This window comes from Artemia sp. Qi Xiang Cuo, chromosome 15, assembly GCF_049724085.1.
Source record: "Artemia sp. Qi Xiang Cuo chromosome 15, ASM4972408v1, whole genome shotgun sequence".
Classification (NCBI taxonomy): Eukaryota; Metazoa; Arthropoda; class Branchiopoda; order Anostraca; family Artemiidae; genus Artemia; species Artemia sp. Qi Xiang Cuo.
The window spans coordinates 61,283,307-61,303,437 of record NC_142808.1 but is presented as its reverse complement, the minus strand read 5'-3'; the positions used below and the strand labels follow the sequence as shown (position 1 = coordinate 61,303,437).

Here is a 20,131-nt window from a genome sequence, read left to right as displayed (position 1 = left end):
AAAAACCTATAGGAAACAGAACAATTTTTCATTACGTAACGTTTTTCAATTTCTCTATCTATTGTAAGCCCATGAACAACAACCGCTACATATCCATTATGTCAAACCGACTTATTCAAGTTAAAAGGGGAGGTAGTAGAGAGCTATCTTATACTCCAACGATTACACCACCCCTTCGAATCCCGATCCGGACACTTTTTTTAAAACTCCCACGATCACCACGTGGTTTATGGTCCAAATAAGGGCATAGCCTCCCTAGGGAGAAAGATTACGTAATCGCGCAATGACCTCTTTTTCCAAGGTCGATTTATTTGATGTTTCTATGTGTAATAGCTCCGGGGCGAAGGTTGCACATACGCATTGAATTCTACCGGGAACAATGTTATTGATCTAGGACTCGAGGGGGAAGTGAATTTCCGAGAAATTGATTACATAATCGAATGGGAAGTGGATTTCCAAGAATTTGATTGCGTAATCGATTGTGAATTGTATTGATCCGATAACGTGAAACAGGATCACGTGTATCCTAACGAATCAGGATCATTCTAGAGTCAGCATTCGGAGTGAAAGGATTGAAAAATAAATAAATTTGAGAAAGAAAGAATGAGATTAAATCTAGTGTTTATGGAAAAACATTGATTTTGGATGATGATTTTCTCAAGTTATCTCTTCAACGCAGGATATTATCTTGTCAGGGGACACTTGACAATATAATGAGGAGTGATTCTCCACCATTGGACTATTGTATGAAACTTTTAAAATGTGATTCAAATGCTTATACTCAATTTATTGATATATTAATTGGAACAAGACAGAATCATATTGTGGATATACTTTTGAAAACATTGCCAATGGATTCAATGTAGATGGCTTCCTCATCATTCGAAGGAGGTAACGTCACAGAGCTACTCCTCTCTCCCACCACTTCCCTCTCGTTGAATTTATCGAACGAAGAGGATCAGTTTCGTTTTAGCTGTGAGTGAGTTGACATCTGAAACCGAAAAATGTTCTATATATGTCCATTGTGCATGTACACTCTTGGCAGTTGGACTCAATGTGAGAATTGTACAATTATTGATGACTATAGTGAAAAGTGTAGATTATGTAGTCCTTGTAAATTACATAGAGGCTATGCATTACAAATTAAAGGATGTAATTCATGTCTTGAGGAGGTGTGTGACTCTCATCCTAGAGGACACCTGTGCTCCAATTGTCACTATGATAAATGTGATCAGTGGGAGAATACTTACCCCGCTATGATTGGAAAGAATCCCACACGTGATTTCAGTTTATTTCTACGAGATTGGTATCGTCGTGGATTTAAATTATTCAGGGAAGAGGAATCTGGTCTACGATTCAACTGTTGGGGTAACAAGACAATCTGGTTTCTACGTCATCGCTGTGATGTCACCACCTACTATGACTATAAACCAAGTGATTTTTATTTGGCAGTTACCGAATGTGATTCACCATTTGAAAACATTGTATGTGATATTGCTTCAAATAGACAGATTGAAACTCTTGAATTTCATAATACGAATGCAAATAGTATCATTGACTATACAAAGAGATATGACAAGAGTGAAGTTACATTGTACTGCAGAAAATGTGACCCTGACTTTGCAGTCAATCAAGATCAATATACAGTGAATCCAAATGATTTACCAGCATTAGTGGTTCACGACAGTTGCCTATACATCGAAGATGAAGAAATCTAAAAGTGAAAATTTAAAGACATTGTTGTATATATATGCATTTTAACAATAAACAAATTTACAAACAATCTATGTTCAATTATTTATTCCTTTGTAATATCCATATTTATCACTGTTTTAAATGTATACTATCTCAGGAGGTTCTATTATTTGAACCTCATCCTCATCCTCCTCCATTGGTATAATATTTATGAGAGAGGGTATCTCCTCGGACCCACTCCTTAAGAGATCCTCCTCCACTGGCACAATATTTATGAGAGAGGGTATCTCCTCCGCAAATAAATCTTCACGCACTCGAAGTCTCGGGTTATGTATTAGATTCGAAGACCCACTCCTTAAGAGATCCACCGCACTACATGTACAGAGAAGTTCTTCCTCCTCCTCAGGTGAAATCTCGATGCTCTCGTTCTCTGCACATGTAGCTAGAAGATTCTCCTCCTTCTCGATAGTGAGCCCCCACGCATACCATACATCCTAAAAAAGATTGAGAACACTATGATGGAAATATAAATTAAAATTTAAACTATGTTGTAGGAGAATGATTCTTGGATATTTTCAGCGGGTTTCGATTTCTGGAAAAAATTACACTTTCACATCATTTAACAATTTACTAAATTTTAAAGTTTTTTTTAGTTTCAAAAATGTTTTTGTCAATCATCATCTTTTAATAATTCACAAACATTACTAAAGAAAACCAGTTTCCACTGTTTATCAATGTTATATTATTAAGAAGGCTATTATTTCTTTGAAATAAACATTTTACATTTTTAATTTTCATGTTTTTGATTATATATTGATGAAGAATTTAAACATAACTTCAACTATTTATTTTTTTGTTTGGCATAGATGAAAGGTCCAATACCTCAGTTAAACTAAGAGGTTATTTTCCGTAAACCTATGTACGGTGATAAACTTGTTAGTGGCAAAAAATTTTTTTACAAAAGAGGACATTTTTCAACTAAAAGTAAAGAGCTACTAGACTAAATCAAAGATGTGTAGAAGTAATAACGAATAATTGTTCAAACTTAAATTTTCTGTAAAGTCATGTAAAGTAATAGACTTATTAGAGTGACAAAAACTTTTTTTTCACAAGAGGACATTTTTCAATTAAAAGTAAAGAGCTGCTACACTAAATCAAAGATGAACAGAAATAATAACGAATAATTGTTCAAACGTAAACTTATATCCAATGATATATTTTCTAGTCTTTAGACCTTTTAAACACAGTAAACATGATTACGGTATGTAATTTGTAGGGTTGGTTCTGTGGGAGTGTGCTAGGTACCACAGACCCAAATGGGGTGAATTCACATTTTAGAGTTAAAAAGTGCGCACAGAAAAAAAGCAAATATAATAGTTGTTTAAAATCACCCTCCTCCCCAAACTCAAAAATTTCTGGGGGAACGTATTTCCAAGGTTTTACTCAAAGCGAATGGTCTTACCTTTCAGGAGTGATGAGTCGTTCTCCTTAGATTGAGAATAAAATTCAAACATATGCGCAAAGCGCGAGAAGTTCTATTTTTTGGTATTACTTCCAACTTAAAACTTATTTTTTTACAAAAACTTTTTTTTTCACAAGAGGACATTTTTCAACTAAAAGTAAAGAGCTGCTACACTAAATCAAAGATGAACAGAAATAATAACGAATAATTGTTCAAACTTAAACTTATGTCCAATGATATATTTTCTAGTCTATAGACCTTTTAAACACAGTAAACATGATTACGGTATGTAATTTGTAGGGTTGGTTCTGTGGGAGTGTGCTAGGTACCACAGACCCAAATGGGGTGAATTCACATTTTAGCGTTAAAAAGTGAGCAGAGAAAAAAAGCAAATATAATAGTCGTTTAAAATCTCCCTCCCCCCCAAACTCAAAAATTTCTGGGGGAACGTATTTTCAAGGTTTTATTCTAAGTGAACGATCTTACCTTTTCAGGAGTGAGGAGTCGTTCACATTGGATTGGGCATAAAAGTCAAACTTATGCGCAAAGAGCGAGAAGTTTTAGTGTTGCTTCTTACTTCAAACTGAAAACTTATTTTTTGACAAAAACTTTTTTTCACAAGAGGACATTTTTCAACTAAAAGTAAAGAGCTGCTACACTAAATCAAAGATGAACAGAAATAATAACGAATAATTGTTCAAACTTAAACTTATGTCCAATGATATATTTTCTAGTCTTTAGACCTTTTAAACACAGTAAACATGATTACGGTATGTAATTTGTAGGGTTGGTTCTGTGGGAGTGTGCTAGGTACCACAGACCCAAATGGAGTGAATTCACATTTTAGAGTTAAAAAGTGAGCAGAGAAAAAAAGCAAATATAATAGTCGTTTAAAATCTCCCACCCCCCCAAACTCAAAAATTTCTGGGGGAACGTATTTTCAAGGTTTTATTCTAAGTGAACGATCTTACCTTTTCAGGAGTGAGGAGTCGTTCACATCGGATTGGGAAAAAAAGTCAAACTTATGCGCAAATAGCGAGAAGTTTTATTGTTTCTTATTACTTAAAACTGAACTCTACCCAAACTCAAAAATTTATGGGGGAACGTATTTTCAAGGTTTTATTCTAAGTGAACGATCTTACCTTTTCAGGAGTGAGGAGTCCTTCACGTTGGATTGGGAATAAAAGTCAAACTTATGCGCAAAGAGCGAGAAGTTTTAGTGTTGCTTATTACTTCAAACTGAAAACTTATTTTTTTACAAAAACTTTTTTTTTACAAGAGGACATTTTTCAACTAAAAGTAAAGAGCTGCTACACTAAATCAAAGATGAACAGAAATAATAACGAATAATTGTTCAAACTTAAACTTATGTCCAATGATATATTTTCTAGTCTTTAGACCTTTTAAACACAGTAAACATGATTACGGTATGTAATTTGTAGGGTTGGTTCTGTGGGAGTGTGCTAGGTACCACAGACCCAAATGGGGTGAATTCACATTTTAGAGTTAAAAAGTGAGCAGAGAAAAAAAGCAAATATAATAGTCGTTTAAAATCTCCCTCTCCCCCAAACTCAAAAATTTCTGGGGGAACGTATTTTCAAGGTTTTATTCTAAGTGAACGATCTTACCTTTTCAGGAGTGAGGAGTCGTTCACATCGGATTGGGAATAAAAGTCAAACTTATGCGCAAAGAGCGAGAAGTTTTAGTGTTTCTTCTTACTTCAAACTGACCTCTACCCAAAATCAAAAATTTGTGGGGGAACGTATTTCCAAGGTTTTATTCTAAGTGAACGGTCTTACCTTTCATTAGTGAGGACTCGTTCACATTGGATTGGGAATAAAATTCAAACTTATTCGCAGAGCGAGAGAAGTTCTATTGTTTCTTATTAATTACAACTGAAAACTTATTTTTTGACAAAAACTTTTTTTTTCACAAGAGGACATTTTTCAACTAAAAGTAAAGAGCTACTACACTAAATCAAAGATGAACAGAAATAATAACGAATAATTGTTCAAACTTAAACTTATGTCCAATGATATATTTTCTAGTCTTTAGACCTTTTAAACACAGTAAACATGATTACGGTATGTAATTTGTAGGGTTGGTTCTGTGGGAGTGTGCTAGGTACCACAGACCCAAATGGGGTGAATTCACATTTTAGAGTTAAAAAGTGAGCAGAGAAAAAAAGCAAATATAATAGTCGTTTAAAATATCCCTCCCCCCCAAACTCAAAAATTTCTGGGGGAACGTATTTCCTAGGTTTTATTCTAAGCGAATGGTCTTACCTTTCAGGAGTGAGGAGTTGCTCACTATGGAGTAGGAATAAAATTCATACGTATGCGCAAAGAGCGAGAAGTTTTATTGTTTCTTATTAATTCCAACTGAAAACTTATTTTTTGACAAAAACTTTTTTTCACAAGAGGACATTTTTCAACTAAAAGTAAAGAGCTGCGACACTAAATCAAAGATGAACAGAAATAATAACGAATAATTATTCAAACTTAAACTTATGTCCAATGATATATTTTCTAGTCTTTAGACCTTTTAAACACAGTAAACATGATTACGGTATGTAATTTGTAGGGTTGGTTCTGTGGGAGTGTGCTAGGTACCACAGACCCAAATGGGGTGAATTCACATTTTAGAGTTAAAAAGTGAGCAGAGAAAAAAAGCAAATATAATAGTCGTTTAAAATCTCCCTCTCCCCCAAACTCAAAAATTTATGGGGGAACGTATTTTCAAGGTTTTATTCTAAGTGAACGATCTTACCTTTTCAGGAGTGAGGAGTCGTTGACATTGGATTTGGAATAAAAGTCAAACTTATGCGCAAAGAGCGATAAGTTTTAGTGTTGCTTCTTACTTCAAACTGAAAACTTATTTTTTGACAAAAACTTTTTTTTCACAAGAGGACATTTTTCAACTAAAAGTAAAGAGCTGCTACACTAAATCAAAGATGAACAGAAATAATAACGAATAATTGTTCAAACTTAAACTTATGTCCAATGATATATTTTCTAGTCTTTAGACCTTTTAAACACAGTAAACATGATTACGGTATGTACTTTGTAGGGTTGGTTCTGTGGGAGTGTGCTAGGTACCACAGACCCAAATGGGGTGAATTCACATTTTAGAGTTAAAAAGTGAGCAGAGAAAAAAAAAGCAAATATAATAGTCGTTTAAAATCTCCCTCTCCCCTAAACTCAAAAATTTCTGGGGGAACGTATTTTCAAGGTTTTATTCTAAGTGAACGGTCTTACCTTTCAGGAGTGAGGAGTCGTTCACATCGGATTGGGAATAAAATTCAAAAATATGCGCAAAGAGCGAGAAGTTCTAGTGTTGGTTCTTACATCAAAAAGAAAAATTATTTTTTCATTTTATGTTTTAACATTTTTTAAAATAATGCCATAAATATACGTTTGGATAGACATAGTGACCAATTCACAGGAGGGGGCGTGAAAACTATGGTTTTTAACTATGATATGCAAGACTAGAAAGAAAAGTCTTTAGGAGTGGGGCTGCCCACCGCCTCAACCCCCGCTCTTGAAATCCCCCCTAAAGTTGAAGTTTAGTCTAAACTAGCAGTTAGCTTATGGAGAAACCTAACTTCTAAAATATAAATTAAAATTTAAACGTACATTAGCCATTGAAGGACTGTTGAGTTCATTTGGAGTATTCATTACTTTATATATATATATATATCTATATTTCAATATGCACTGAAGTTAAAGCCATCTAACACTAAATAATATGCGGTAATAGTGGCATATTTCCTTTCCTTAATCAAATTAATAAATGCTGACCTATAGGATCATGGAAAACAGGTTCATTTTATGTCTTCTTTTTATTTGCATAAGACCCCCAATGTCATAAGCCATTCTATGACTTGTTTTTTTTCAGAAATAGAGTTATTTCTACGTGAACAAAGTAACTTCATGTTACCTAACATTTCTAGGTGGGCCCCCCCACCCCCGGGGGCCACGGGGACCGAAAGCCCACCAAGGGTGGGACCCCCACCACCAAGGTTAGGTTACCTAACATTTCTAGGTTAACTTACATCAGGTTAAGTGGCGCACCACTTAACCTGATGTAAGTTAACCTAGAAATGACGGGGACCGAAAGCCTACCAAGGGTGGGACCCCCACCACCAAGGTTAGGTTACCTAACATTTCTAGGTTAACACAGAAAAGTCTATAGGAGTGGGGCTGCCACCCGCCTCAACCCTCGCTCTCGAAATCTCCCCCACCCCCGCCCCCCAAACTCAAATTTTCCAGAGGATTTTAAAATCTCCCCCTCCCCCCAAACTCAAAAATTTCTAGGAACGTATTTTCATTGTATTTTAAATACTTTCGTTGGAAAACACACTGAAAACCCAGCCTAAGGGCTATCTTTGTGAGGTTAGGTTAGGCTAGGTCTAGGAATAACAGGTTAGGTTAGATTAGGTTATGTGGCTGACCCCCCCCCCAGGGGCCACAGGACGACGGCGGCACAGTCGGGGTATCCATCCCCAGGATAGGTTAGGTTAAGTGGTCTTAACCTTACCCAGGTTAGGTTAGGCTACCTAACCTAACTAGGGTTAGCAGGATAGGTTAGGTTCGGTTAAGTGGCCGGCCACTTAACCGAACCTAACCTAACCTATCCTGCTAACCCTAGTTAGGTTAGGTAGCCTAACCTAACCTGGGTTAGGTTAAGACCACTTAACCTAACCTATCCTGGGGATGGATACCCCGACTGTGCCGCCTTCGGCCTGTGGCCCCTGGGGTGGGGTTCGGCCACTTAACCTAATCTAACCTCACCTGTTATTCCTAGACCTAGCCTAACCTAACCTAACCTCACAAATATAGCTCTTAGTATGGGTTTTCAGTGTGTTTTCCAACGAAAATATTTAAATACGATGAAAATACGTTCCTAGAAATTTTTGAGTTTGGGGAGGGGAGATTTTAAAATCCTCTGGAAAATTTGAGTTTGGGGGGAGGGGGTGGTGGAGATTTCGAGAGCGAGGGTTGAGGCGGGTGGCAGCCCACTCCTATAGACTTTTCTGTGTTAACCTAGAAATGTTAGGTAACCTAACCTTGGTGGTGGGGGTCCCACCCTTGGTAGGCTTTCGGTCCCCGTCATTTCTAGGTTAACTTACATCAGGTTAAGTGGTGCGCCACTTAACCTGATGTAAGTTAACCTAGAAATGTTAGGTAACTTAAACTTGGTGGTGGGGGTCCCACCCTTGGTAGGCTTTCGGTCCCCGTGGCCCCCGGGGGTGGGGGCGCCCACCTAGAAATGTTAGGTAACATGAAGTTACTTTGTTCACGTAGAAATAACTCTATTTCTGAAAAAAAACAAGTCATAGAATGGCTTATGACATTGGGGGTCTTATGCAAATGAAAAGAAGACATAAAATGAACTTGTTTTCCATGATCCTATAGGTCAGCATTTATTAATTTGATTAAGGAAAGGAAATATGCCGTTATTACCGCATATTATTTAGTGTTTGATGTCATTAACTTCAGTGCATATTGAAATATAGATAGATATATATGTATATATATAAAGTAATGAATACTCCAAATGAACTCACCGGTCCTTCAATGGCTAATGTACGTTTAAATTTTAATTTATATTTTAGAAGTTAGGTTTCTCCATAAGCTAACTGCTAGTTTAGACTAAACTTCAACTTTAGGGGGGATTTCAAGAGCGGGGGTTGAGGCGGTGGGCAGCCCCACTCCTAAAGACTTTTCTTTCTAGTCTTGCATATCATAGTTAAAAACCATAGTTTTCACGCCCCCTCCTGTGAATTGGTCACTATGTCTATCCAAACGGATATTTATGGCATGATTTGAAAAAATGTTAAAAAATAAAATTAAAAAATAAGTTTTCAGTTTTAAGTAAGAAGCAACAATAAAACTTCTCGCTCTTTGCGCATAATTTTTACTTTTATTCCCAATCCGATGTGAACGACTCCTCACTCCTGAAAAGGTAAGATCGTTCACTTAGAATAAAACCTTGAAAATACGTTCCCCCAGAAATTTTGAGTTTGGGGGAGAGGGAGATTTTAAACGACTATTATATTTGCTTTTTTTTTCTCTGCTCACTTTTTAACTCTAAAATGTGAATTCACCCCATTTGGGTCTGTGGTACCTAGCACACTCCCACAGAACCAACCCTACAAATTACATACCGTAATCATGTTTACTGTGTTTAAAAGGTCTAAAGACTAGAAAATATATCATTGGATATAAGTTTAAGTTTGAACAATTATTCGTTATTATTTCTGTTCATCTTTGATTTAGTGTAGCAGCTCTTTACTTTTAGTTTAAAAATGTCCTCTTGTTAAAAAAAAGTTTTTGTAAAAAAATAAGTTTTCATTTTTAAGTAATAAGCAACACTAAAACTTCTCGCTCTTTGCGCATAATTTTGACTTTTATTCCCAATCCGATGTGAACGACTCCTCACTCCTGAAAAGGTAAGATCGTTCACTTAGAATAAAACCTTGAAAATACGTTCCCCCAGAAATTTTTGTTTTTGGGGGGGAGGGATATTTTAAACGACTATTATATTTGCTTTTTTTCTCTGCTCACTTTTTAACTCTAAAATGTGAATTCACCCCATTTGGGTCTGTGGTACCTAGCACACTCCCACAGAACCAACCCTACAAATTACATACCGTAATCATGTTTACTGTGTTTAAAAGGTCTAAAGACTAGAAAATATATCATTGAACATAAGTTTAAGTTTGAACAATTATTCGTTATTATTTCTGTTCATCTTTGATTTAGTGTAGCAGCTCTTTACTTTTAGTTGAAAAATATCCTCTTGTGGAAAAAAGTTTTTGTCAAAAAATAAGTTTTCAGTTGTAAGTAATAGGAAACAATAGAACTTCTCGCTCTTGGCGAATATGTATTAATTTTATTCTCAATCCAAAGTGAACGACTCCTCACTCCTGAAAGGTAAGACCGTTCACTTAGAATAAAACCTTGGAAATACGTTCCCCCAGAAAATTTTGATTTTGGGGGGGAGGGAGATTTTAAACGACTATTATATTTGGTTTTTTTCTCTGCTCACTTTTTAACGCTAAAATGTGAATTCACCCCATTTGGGATCTGTGGTACCTAGCACACTCCCACAGAACCAACCCTACAAATTACATACCGTAATCATGTTTACTGTGTTTAAAAGGTCTAAAGACTAGAAAATATATCATTGGACATAAGTTTAAGTTTGAACAATTATTCGTTATTATTTCTGTTCATCTTTGATTTAGTGTAGTAGCTCTTTACTTTTAGTTGAAAAATGTCCTCTTGTGAAAAAAAGTTTTTGTCAAAAAATAAGTTTTCAGTTGGAAGTAAGAAGAAACAATAGAACTTCTCGCGCTTTGCGCATAAGTTTGACTTTTATTCCCAATCCAATGTGAACGACTCCTCACTCCTGAAAGGTAAGACCGTTCACTTAGAATAAAACCTTGGAAATACGTTCCCCCAGAAATTTTTGAGTTTGTGGAGAGGTCAGTTTGAAGTAAGAAGAAACACTAAAACTTCTCGCTCTTTGCGCATAAGTTTGACTTTTATTCCCAATCCGATGTGAACGACTCCTCACTCCTGAAAAGGTAAGATCGTTCACTTAGAATAAAACCTTGAAAATACGTTCCCCCAGAAATTTTTGAGTTTGGGGGAGAGGGAGATTTTAAACGACTATTATATTTGCTTTTTTTCTCTGCTCACTTTTTAACTCTAAAATGTGAATTCACCCCATTTGGGTCTGTGGTACCTAGCACACTCCCACAGAACCAACCCTACAAATTACATACCGTAATCATGTTTACTGTGTTTAAAAGGTCTAAAGACTAGAAAATATATCATTGGACATAAGTTTAAGTTTGAACAATTATTCGTTATTATTTCTGTTCATCTTTGATTTAGTGTAGCAGCTCTTTACTTTTAGTTGAAAAATGTCCTCTTGTGAAAAAAAAAGTTTTTGTCAAAAAATAAGTTTTCAGTTTGAAGTAAGAAGCAACACTAAAACTTCTCGCTCTTTGCGCATAAGTTTGACTTTTATTCCCAATCCGATGTGAACGACTCCTCACTCCTGAAAAGGTAAGATCGTTCACTTAGAATAAAACCTTGAAAATACGTTCCCCCAGAAATTTTTGAGTTTGGGGAGAGGTCAGTTTGAAGTAAGAAGAAACACAAAAACTTCTCGCTCTTTGCGCATAAGTTTGACTTTTTTTCCCAATCCAATGTGAACGACTCCTCACTCCTGAAAAGGTAAGATCGTTCACTTAGAATAAAACCTTGAAAATACGTTCCCCCAGAAATTTTTGAGTTTGGGGGAGAGGGAGATTTTAAACGACTATTATATTTGCTTTTTTCTCTGCTCACTTTTTAACTCTAAAATGTGAATTCACTCCATTTGGGTCTGTGGTACCTAGCACACTCCCACAGAACCAACCCTACAAATTACATACCGTAATCATGTTTACTGTGTTTAAAAGGTCTAAAGACTAGAAAATATATCATTGAACATAAGTTTAAGTTTGAACAATTATTCGTTATTATTTCTGTTCATCTTTGATTTAGTGTAGCAGCTCTTTACTTTTAATTGAAAAATGTCCTCTTGTGAAAAAAAGTTTTTGTCAAAAAATAAGTTTTCAGTTTGAAGTAAGAAGCAACACTAAAACTTCTCGCTCTTTGCGCATAAGTTTGACTTTTATTCCTAATCCGATGTGAACGACTCCTCACTCCTGAAAAGGTAAGATCGTTCACTTAGAATAAAACCTTGAAAATACGTTCCCCCAGAAATTTTTGAGTTTGGGGGAGAGGGAGATTTTAAACGACTATTATATTTGCTTTTTTTCTCTGCTCACTTTTTAACGCTAAAATGTGAATTCACCCCATTTGGGTCTGTGGTACCTAGCACACTCCCACAGAACCAACCCTACAAATTACATACCGTAATCATGTTTACTGTGTTTAAAAGGTCTATAGACTAGAAAATATATCATTGGACATAAGTTTAAGTTTGAACAATTATTCGTTATTATTTCTGTTCATCTTTGATTTAGTGTAGCAGCTCTTTACTTTTAGTTGAAAAATGTCCTATTGTTAAAAAAAAATTTTTTGTAAAAAAATAAGTTTTCATTTTGAATTAAGAAGCAACAATAAAACTTCTCGCTCTTTGCGCATAAGTTTGAATTTTTTTCCAAATCCTATGTGAACGACTCCTCACTCCTGAAAAGGTAAGATCGTTCGCTTAGAATAAAACCTTGAAAATACGTTCCCCCAGAAATTTTTGAGTTTGGGGAGAGGGAGATTTTAAACAACTATTATATTTGCTTTTTTTCTGTGCGCACTTTTTAACTCTAAAATGTGAATTCACCCCATTTGGGTCTGTGGTACCTAGCACACTCCCACAGAACCAACCCTACAAATTACATACCGTAATCATGTTTACTGTGTTTAAAAGGTCTAAAGACTAGAAAATATATCATTGGATATAAGTTTACGTTTGAACAATTATTCGTTATTATTTCTGTTCATCTTTGATTTAGTGTAGCAGCTCTTTACTTTTAATTGAAAAATGTCCTCTTGTGAAAAAAAAGTTTTTGTCACTCTAATAAGTCTATTACTATACATGACTTTACAGAAAATTTAAGTTTGAACAATTATTCGTTATTATTTCTACACATCTTTGATTTAGTCTAGTAGCTCTTTACTTTTAGTTGAAAAATGTCCTCTTGTGTAAAAAAAGTTTTTGTCACTAACAAGTTTATCACTATACATAGGTTTACAGAAAATAACCTCTTAGTTTAACTGAGGTATTGGACCTTTCATCTATGCCGAACAAAAAATAACTAGTTGAAGTTGTGTTTAAATTCTTCATCAATATAAAATCAAAAACATGAAAATTAAAAATGTAAAATGTTTATTTCAAAGAAATAATAGCCTTCTTAATAATATAACATTGATAAACAGTGGAAACTGGTTTTCTTTAGTATTGTTTGTGAATTATTAAAAGATAATGATTGACAAAAACATTTTTGAAACTAAAAAAAACTTTAAAATTTAGTTAATTGTTAAATGATGACGAAGTGTAATTTTTTCCAGAAATCGAAACCCGCTGAAAATATCCTATAATCCTTCTTCCGCAACCTAGTTTAAATTTTAATTTGTATGTCCATCATAGTGTTCTCAATCTTTTTTAGGATGTATGGTATGCGTGGGGGCTCACTCTCGAGAAGGAGGAGAATCTTCTAGCTACATGTGCAGAGAACGAGAGCATCGAGATTTCACCTGAGGAGGAGGAAGAACTTCTCTGTACATGTAGTTCGGTGGATCTCTTAAGGAGTGGGTCTTCGAATCTAATACATAACCCGAGACTTCGAGTGCGTGAAGATTTATTTGCGGAGGAGATACCCTCTCTCATAAATATTGTGCCAATGGAGGAGGATCTCTTAAGGAGTGGGTCCGAGGAGATACCCTCTCTCATAAATATTATACCAATGGAGGAGGATGAGGATGAGGTTCAAATAATAGAACCTCCTGAGATAGTATACATTAAAACAGTGATAAATATGGATATTACAAAGGAATAAATAATTGAACATAGATTGTTTGTAAATTTGTTTATTGTTAAAATGCATATATATACAACAATGTCTTTAAATCTTCACTTTTAGATTTCTTCATCTTCGATGTATAGGCAACTGTCGTGAACCACTAATGCTGGTAAATCATTTGGATTCACTGTATATTGATATTGATTGACTGCAAAGTCAGGGTCACATTTTCTACAGTACAATGTAACTTCACTCTTGTCATATCTCTTTGTATAGTCAATGATACTATTTGCATTCATATTATGAAATTCAAGAGTTTCAATCTGTCTATTTGAAGCAATATCACATACAATGTTTTCAAGTGGTGAATCACATTCGGTAACTGCCAAATAAAAATCACTTGGTTTATAGTCATAGTAGGTGGTGACATCACAACGATGACGTAGAAACCAGATTGTCTTGTTACCCAAACAGTTGAATCGTAGACCAGAGTCCTCGTCACAGAATAATTTAAATTCACGACGATACCAATCTCGTAGAAATAAACTGAAAACACGTTTGGGGTTCTTTCCAATCATAGCGGGGTAAGTATTCTCCCACTGATCACATTTATCATAGTGATAATTGGAGCACAGGTGTCCTCTAGGGTGTGAGTCACACACCTCCTCAAGACATGAATTACATCATTTAATTTGTACTGCATAGCCTCTATGTAATTTACAAGGATTACATCATTTACACTTTTCACTATAGTCATCAATAATTGTACAAGTCTCACATTGATTCCAACTGCCAAGAGTGTACATGCACAATGGACTTATATAGAACATTTTTCGGTTTCCGATGTCAACTCACTCACAGCTAAAACGAAACTGATCCTCTTCGTTCGATAAATTCAACGAGAGGGAAATGGTGGGAGAGAGGAGTAACTATGAGACGTTAGCTCCTTCTTAGGTTGGGGAGAGCCATCTTCAGTAAATCTGTGGTAAGTGTTTCCAAAGGTATATACAAAAATTGAGTTCATCTGCGTTAAATTAATATATCAATCAAATGAGTATGTACTATTGAATCAAATTTTAAAAATTTAATAAACTAGTCCAATTGGGGAGAATCACTCCTCATTATATTGTCAAGTGTCCCCCGACAAGATAATATCCTGTGTTGAAGAGATAACTTGAGAAAATCATCATCCAAAATCAAATGTTTTTCCATAAACACTAGATTTAATCTAATTCTCTCTTTCTCAAATTTATTTATTTTTCAATCCTTTCACTCCGACTTCTGACTCTAGACTGACCCTGATTCGTTGAGATACACGTGATCCTGTTTCCCGTTATCGGATCAATAAAATTCACGATCGATGACGCAATCAATTTCTCGAAAATCCACTTCCCCTTCGATTATGTAATCAAGTTCTCGGAAATTCACTTCCCCCTCGAGTCCTAGATCAATGACATTGCTCCCGTTAGAATTCAATGCGCATGTGCAACCTTCGCCCCGGAGCTATTACACATAGAAACATCAAATAAATCGACATTGGAAAAAGAGGTCATTGCGCGATTACGTAATCTTTCTCCCTAGGGAGGCTATGACCATATTTGGACCATAAACCACGTGGTGATCGTGGGAGTTTTAAAAAAAGTGTCCGGATCGGGATTCGAAGGGGTGGTGTAATCGTTGGAGTATAAGATAGCTCTCTACTGGAGGTGGTAAATATATACAAGATTACCTTACTGACATGGGAACAAGGAGAAAAGACAACCCAATGTTTTTTTTATGCTCTTTCCAAATATAATAATCATTTTAGTAGCAAAAGTACCTCATCCCTCTCCTGATAGTCGTAATTAGTATGTTTCTCTTTGGTTTTATATTTGATGATGCTTTGCTTTCTTTCTGAACAAGATCATTGACTCTCCTGACCATTAGGCCTGGTTTATAATTGATTTTAAATTAATTATTCACGATAATTTATTAGTATGGATAAGAATGGAAAAAAAACATGATAATATAATTAATAGAAATATGTTGCATAATATAAATTAAAATTTTACTGTTTAAATGCTTTTTTTATAGTTTTGAACAAACCGATACCCTAGGGCTATGTATGGGACCATCAGAGGGAGGGAGGGTGGGATTTATAAGTAACATGATAATTACATTTAGAGGGACCATAAAAAGACTTCGAGGAGTGTGTTCACCTTCTCTATGTCAGTAATAGAATATCGTATATATTTAGCGGAATAATTTATTCTTTAGTTGATAGGGTATTCAAATTAATGTTGCCAAAATAAATAAATAATAAAACCATCTTTATTAAAGATATTTTAAATGGGATAGATATCTTGAAAAGAGTCTCTCAAACTATAGCAATGCAGATGAATTTACCAAAAAACACTTAAATAACTTTACCGTTTGTTACTAATTTATCCCAAAACTAAGGAAGGAATTAAAAAACCAATGCTTTTAAAACCCAACTAGCTATAGGATCTATAATAAATACGGGAAAAGGTGTAATTCCAAAAAACATACAAAGCGGAGTACATAAAACACATTGTTCTTGAGGAAAATTTTATGAGGCAGAACACAAAGCAAAATTTAGAAAATAGACTGCAACAGCTTAAAATACAATAATCTCAAAAACAGTGCAGGGCGAGGCACACATTCCGACAGAAATTCCGACACATTCCGATCCGAATAACCGACAGAAAACTAAAAGGGGAGCCCTACTTTCCCGGAATTCTTTGAAAACCCCTTTAACTTCTCCTATTTTTTGCCAGAGATATTCAGATTTAATGAAACTTTACATCATTAGAAAAGCGTTTTTTTTTCATTTGATTGAACGGAGCACAAATTTCTTTTAAAATTTCTTTCTTTTACGCTTGAACTAATGCCGGCATTTTCTCGTATTAAAAAAATAGCTGTTTCAAAATAGTACACTTGTTCTAAACATTCGAAATAGGCACTTGTGTGGAATGCATTTCGGGGATGATTGGAAACATCCGATCTATTTGTATGTACCTATCTGCATGTATCTATCTGCATGTACCTATTATGTTTTGATTTAACATAACTTCCCCAACAGCAGTCCCTGAAAATTCCACATTAATACTATTAACCTTCGTTATAGTAGTACGAATAGGAGTAGTAGGGCTACTACTGCTTGCAATACTATTTATTTATTTACAAGGACGGTGATGTACTGGAGCTCAGCCAAGTAAGTGATATTAGAGCAGGAGGAGTACCAAAAGACCCAAGACTCACTAACCAATTGGTGTCTAAACATGGACAAGACTTCGAAGATAAGTCCTTAACTATCTGCAGTGGCCTTGATTTGGTAATATTATTATTCTAATATTATTTCTTTTTTGGAGTTCACGGGACAATTTACTTTAGCTTTATAATTTAGTTATGTGTAACGATGGTATTACTAACAACTCGTTTCACAACAAGCCGCCTGAGACCAACACAGCTGCGCACACTCCTCCACCTCACTATTCAAAGCTTCGCTCTTTACCCTCCTCCCGTGAAGTTTTCTTCGTGAAGTTTTCATAACTAAAACGTATTCCTACGTATTCTTTGTTTATTTTTCCTTTAATTCGCTTTTCCTTTCAAAATTGCCTTTGGAAATCTAATAAACGCTTCCGAAAGCTATTTCAATTACACATAAAATAAAGAAAACGATTTAAAAGCTTTTTTGCAAATGTGGACTCAAATAACTCGTTAACGAGTTAAACATTGGAATTAATTTTCGACTTTCTAGTCTTCAAATTTTTCTTATAATATTGGCACAGAAATATATTGACAAACATAAACACATAAACCGATATAAACGCAGACAAGCAAATGATGACCATAATTATAATTATAATATTTTTTATTGTTAAATATAATTTATTAAATATAATTTGTATTATTATATTAAATATAATATAATACGGTAAAATTAAAACGGTTCTTACCTCCTATTCTGATCTTCCGGGGCTTGTGATTCAAACAAAATTTGAACTTTAGCGCAAAGAGTGTGGTATTGACTATAGAGCAGACTCCTTAATATACGTAAAAAATATAAAAATATAGAAGTTCGTTACGTAAGTTAATTCGTAAGTTACAAAAGTTCGAGAAAGCCATTTATATTAAATTTTTATGGCATAATATTAAATTTTTATGGCTTTAAAAAACAAATAACACAGACGTGCAAGAACTCCTCACTAACTGCATCCATCCTTTAAAAAGATGTCGTAAGAAAATGAGTAAACTACAATATCGAACGTGCTAACTGGCCCGAACACCCCTTAGTTACCAGAAAATATTTGGTAGTCTTGTACAAATATAGAGAGGTTCTTATAGTTCCTCTCCGAGTGAGGAGGGGGAGGTTTTTCAAAGCTAAGACTGTTTTAGTTCCTTTTTGTCTAATCCAGATCTGATTAATTGGTTTAAGAACATATATATATATATATATATATATATATATATATATATATATATATATATATATATATATATATATATATATATATATATATATATATATATATATATATATATATATATATATATATATATATATATATATATATATATATATATATATATATATATATATATATATATATATATGAAAATAAGTTCGGTTAATTAGAAGAGATCGCTCGTTTGAAAATACAAAAAAAAACTTTAGCGTAAAGGGCGAGGTATTTACTAGGGAGTGAACCCCCTCATATATGTATTAATTTCTGTTCTTTTTTAGTTTTATTTTAGTATATATATAGAAATGAGACAGATAAATATTCGCAGTTTGACGACCAGGTAATAGTTTAAAATATGCATGAAAAGAATTCCTATACAAAGCTTTTTAAGACTAGACGTTTCTCTTCTCCCGCCACCCCCAATGTGGGGTATATATTAACTTTGGCGAGTCTTCGGTCTAGCATAATCATATAACCCTTTGTTTTGATAATGGTTTAAAATTGCTTTTTAACTGTGTAATATTGTGTTAAGTAGCACAATTATTTGTAGGAAATCATTAACAGAATCCCAAAAAAATAATCTTTGGGAAAATTTTGATGTTGAAGTACAATCGAATTATATTAAAATATTGGGTATGTGTATCGAATAATAATTGAAGTATAGCATCTATGAAGTATATTAAAGCATAATGATATTATTTCCGGTGAGAATCAAAACGTCTCAAAATTGAAAATAATAGTGATGATGCTTGGGTTTGGGATTTTGACATGGATAAGGTCATCAATGCCTACCGTATCTTTGTTAGAAAAAACAAAGGTTCGGCGATACGTATTTTATAATGATGAAAGATAAGCCAAGGTGTAACGAATTAGTTTTAATGTCGCTCCTTATTTTCAGTTAAAAAAAACTTGTTTTTTATTTAATTTTTGAACGTTTTTGAAGATTTTTCTGTTTAATCAGTTATAGACTAGAGTGAATAAAGTTCAAGGGAAAGAGATAAGATATTGAATTTTTTTTTTTTTGATTTTTTTTCTTAATGAATTAAAAACAACTTCAACTAAACCGGTTAAGGTACATGAAAAAAAAAATTATTAAAATTTCCAGCAAGATACGATGGCTCCAACTCTAATATACTCAAACTTATTTTGTCAGTGCTAAAATATCCGACACTAACCAGTTCGAAATAAATATTTATCAGTTGGTGATTGTCGGACTTTGAGAGGCAATCAACAACATGATCTAGAACAGATTTAAAACTGAAAACGAACAGAAATTATTCCGAATATGAAAGAGGCTGTCCCCTCCTCAACGCCTCTCTCTTTACGCTAAAGTTTTTATTGATTAAAAAAATAAAGTTGTGTGACAGAAACAAATTTTAGCGTAAAGAGTGAAGCGTTGAGCAGGGAACAGCACCTTTAATATGAGGAATAATTTCTAATTCAGATTCAGTAGTTATAAATAACACTTTTTTCAAAGCTTTGAAGAAAAGCAAAAAGGCAAAATACCCCTTACTACGCTCGAAAGCTATTTTAAAAAGAAACTCTTTGAGATTTCCATGGAAATGATCATAGCAGAAGCTTTGAGCCTGGGTGGGGAAATACAAAATAAAAGACCAAAATTAGTTAGATAGGTTTTACAACGTTTTTTTTCTGTAAATAAATCAAACATAAATAATATATTGATTCCCAAAGAAAACTAAAACTTCAAAAGAAGGCTGTATCTTTGTAAACTATTTGGTTCTATATGTTATTTACTGTATGTTATTTATTATCAATAACATAATTATACATAATAATTATGTTAACATAATAATATTTATTATAATACATAATTATATTATGTATGTTATTTATTTACTGAATTTTCATCCAGGTTTTGTTGTTTTTTAAGTTGGTGCGGCTTATTGCCAAAAACTACGTAACTACACATGGAGGTCTTGTATTTATTAAAATTCCAATTTCTGA

General features: G+C 34.1%; 2 protein-coding genes across 3 annotated transcripts in view; one reads left to right on the top strand and one right to left on the bottom strand.

Moving 5' to 3' along the window:
• LOC148943950 (uncharacterized) overlaps positions 1-20,131 on the bottom strand; it is a 628,351-nt gene that overhangs the window by 443,526 nt on the left and 164,694 nt on the right. The gene's annotated exons all lie outside the window — the stretch shown is intronic.
• Positions 16,893-20,131, top strand: part of LOC148943953 (uncharacterized) — a 34,691-nt gene continuing 31,452 nt past the window's right edge. The window contains exon 1 of the mRNA XM_089101672.1: positions 16,893-17,034. The gene's annotated coding sequence lies outside the window, so the exon portion shown is untranslated. The remainder of the gene's footprint in view (positions 17,035-20,131) is intronic.